This window comes from Spinacia oleracea, chromosome 1 (genome assembly GCF_020520425.1).
Source record: "Spinacia oleracea cultivar Varoflay chromosome 1, BTI_SOV_V1, whole genome shotgun sequence".
In the NCBI taxonomy this organism is placed as follows: domain Eukaryota; kingdom Viridiplantae; phylum Streptophyta; class Magnoliopsida; order Caryophyllales; family Amaranthaceae; genus Spinacia; species Spinacia oleracea.
In genome coordinates this window covers 112,506,230-112,509,877 of record NC_079487.1, presented here as the reverse complement: position 1 = coordinate 112,509,877, position 3,648 = coordinate 112,506,230, and the positions used below count along the sequence as shown (strand labels likewise).

The 3,648-nt window shown below is 31.7% G+C and overlaps 1 long non-coding RNA gene across 1 annotated transcript; it reads right to left on the bottom strand.

Annotated features, from left to right (window-relative positions):
• Window positions 1-1,097: 1,097 nt before the first annotated feature.
• LOC130466128 (uncharacterized) lies at window positions 1,098-3,236 on the bottom strand. The gene is made up of 2 exons (XR_008926147.1): window positions 2,926-3,236; window positions 1,098-1,362 (listed from the first exon to the last, which is right to left on the bottom strand). It is a non-coding gene; the product is annotated as an uncharacterized lncRNA (long non-coding RNA).
• Between the last annotated feature and the right edge of the window lie 412 nt (window positions 3,237-3,648).

Sequence of the window (3,648 nt, the reverse complement as noted above, 5' to 3'; positions counted from 1 at the left end):
GTTGCCTCGACCCATCGCGCGTTGGCGCGTTGCCGCTGCTCGCAAGCTCGTCGCAGCCTTTGCTTCGCTCGCACATGCCTGCACACACAACACCTTCGTGTCGCGCGCTCCCCTGCGCTCTTGCGTGCCACACAGCGCAACGCACATCACGAGTATCCATCGCTCGTATGTTGTGTGCCCACGCGAGGCAGCAACGGCCACGAAGGGCACCCGTATATTCTTGGCCCTTGCGGCCTTGTTCGTACGTGCAAGATCGTGAACGTTTTATAAAAAATTAAAAATTTTATATTTTAAATATTATGAAAATTTAGTAAAACATTAATTTCTTAAAATTTGGCAAAAAGTTGGAAATTTATTAACTAAAACAATTTCCGATTACATGGATTCTAGGCATAAAATCTAAGTTATAAAATTTTAAAGATTCAAATTTTAACAAATTTTATGGTGGTTTTTAATCATAGGATCCTAATAATAAAATTATCAATTAATTATGAAAATCAGATCAAATTCCAAATTATTTGAATATTCAACGAATTAATTATAATTACAAATTAGGTTGCATAATTAACGAATTTAATCCTTAAAATTGTTAAACATATGAAGTATGTCAATTATTAATTCACGATTTACATACAACATCACAAATATTTAATTTAACATCATAAAAATTACAAATTTTGCATTCGAATTGAAAAACTAAAACCTTCGAAAAGTCATAGTTAGGCTTCGAACTTGGAAATTCTGGGTTCGGCCGAAAATAATTTTTTGTCAAAATCTAAAACGTCGTTTACATGCCGAATACACTATAAAAACATAAGATTCCAATCATTATTGACAAAACTGGCGAAAATCATGCAAACATATAATTAAATAATCGCATGAATTTACAATTAATTTCACCAATTCACCCCTTTAGTTCTTTGGAAATTTATAAAATTTTATCCATGTTAACGAAAATTGATTATGCAATTAATTAGAGGCTTGTGATATCACTGTTAGGTTATGAACAAATTAATTTATGCGGAAAAACCATAAAGCCAGAATCCAAATTAGTTTCCACGTAATCAATTAGCATAATTTAGTTGTAACACCCCCGATTTACTAACTTTAAATAAATAAGAAATAATACATACTTTTAAATATTGCGGAAGCTTACACCTAAATCGGAGGCATCACCGCCACACTTGATCACATTGTCGAGTGCTAAGGCTTACAAAACTTAAACTATTACAACTCGATTACTAGGTGGTCTATTTACAACTGAAAAGTATTAAACTGTCATAAAAGACTATACGATAACACTTGAGCTCCTTCATCTTGAATTGCGATCTTTCACGATCAATCTGCTCCAGTTAATATTGACTGCTCACCATAGAGGACAAATTCCAAAAGGATCGTCGCAGGGCCATCATAGGAAGAAGACATGGCCGCAAACACACATAGCAAATAAACACACACGTCAGCAAAAAGCTGAGTAATCACCTGTTACAAACAGAAACATACTAAAATAGAATAATAAAGTCTCATGTAAATAATGTAGTATGAAACTACATTCAAATACGATCCCAAAGATAAAACTAACTCCATACTCTATGGAAACTATAAATATTCTCTTCCTATGAACCTCAAATATATTAATATGATCTTTTCCTCTACTAAACGTACTCAAACCAATAGGTTCCATATTTGCTCTTTGTTCTATACCTAGCCTTGGACATGGGTAATTCGAATAATAAACCAACAAGTATAAAAACTTGAAACTCTCAATAGCTACTAGAAAGACTCTCTAAGTCAAGGTCACTTTTGGACCAAATCCCACTTTGGGGATATTAAGAAAATAATAAAGATTGTATCTTGCTCCTCTACTAATGGTTATCATCTCCTTACCAACATGCCAAGGACTAAGGTATATAACGTTGAGCCTCAAACCAAAAACAATAATTATTCTCAAACCATTTCTCATAATCTGATCAACATGATCAATACCCATTTGGGTTTAATAATCTATACTTCTCAACAACGGCACAAATTCCCAAATAATATTATACGACATAGTTTGTCTATGAAACATCTCAAATATTTTCGGAAAACAACATCAGTACCCAAACAAAACCTCTAAACGATCCCAAGAATACATGCGATTAAATCCTGCATACTTATAATATTACCAAATTTATATTCTCCGGAAAATTTGGTAATATTAATCCAACCTTTGACCGATTTTCTTTTATTAAGCCCACCTACGACATATTTTTTAATAATCCCACATTTATTACCCAACAACTTTTATTGGGCCCAACATGTCATAAAACTGTTGTAAGCGGCATTATTTCTCTACATGGCAGTACGCTCTCTCGATATATTCAGTCATCATCATCAATTCATCACCATCTCGTTGACTTTTTCACCGATTACCGACCACTTAAGCCCAATAAAAGTCGTCGGGTAGTAAAGGTGGGATTATTAAAAAATATGTCGTAGGTGGGATTAATAAAAGAAAATCGGCCAAAGGTTAGATTAATATTACCAAATTTATATTCTCCCTAAATGATAATAAATAAAATCTACATAACTATGAGTCTATGACCATTAGCGAAAAGTATCAAACTCACGGATTGCTGTACCAAAGTATCATACACCCATTTATGATAATCGCAAACACACACATTAACATTGTAATAAGAAATCATCGCATCTAAAGTCAGATAAACATGTATAATAAATACAACTCCAATGATACATATAGATAAACTCTCCAAAGAATTGGTATGATTACAAATTTAAAATTAATGCTACACATAACAATTCGAGAGATTAAGTGCTTGTGATTACAATTAGCATGTACAAATAACTTGAATAGACTAAGTGCGTGTGATTACAACTAATAATTTACACGAACAATTAGAAGGGACTAAATGTGATTACCTTTCCGAAATAATAATGATATTTCAGATATCGTGTAAAAATGAGATTCGGATACAGGCTTACAACGATCTGGTTGCTTCGACTAGCATGCGGGTAAGGTTGAAGACGAATACTCATGAAATCTGATTAAATATTTCATAATCAATTACCACGTGAGATGAATATACATGATGATGTGAAATTGATAAAAGGCTAAATGGGTATGAAACATGATTGGGAATATAATTATGATTAGCTTGCCCGTGAATATGTGATAATCTTAATCTCATGCAAAACGAGATGAAAACGGCTGCACTATCACCACATTAAGGTTTAGGGTTAACAAAGACTAAATAACAGAGACTATATATATATATATATATATATATATATATATATATATATATATATATATATATATATATATATATATATATATATATATATATATATATATATATATATATATATATATATATATTATGTGTGTATTGTTTATAATTAGAGTCCTACTAAATTTAAAATAGCTCTTTTTAAACTTTCTGAAAATATTAAAAGAGGACTAACTAAAAACGGAAATAATAACATTTTTACTATAAAATATATTTTACCAAATTATAAAATATTGGGATATTACAATCTATCCCCCTTAAAAGAAGGTTCTTCCCGAAACTTAAAGTTAATACAGGAATTACATTAGTATACATACAATGAGATGCGTGCCTTCCCTAGCTGATCTCGAAC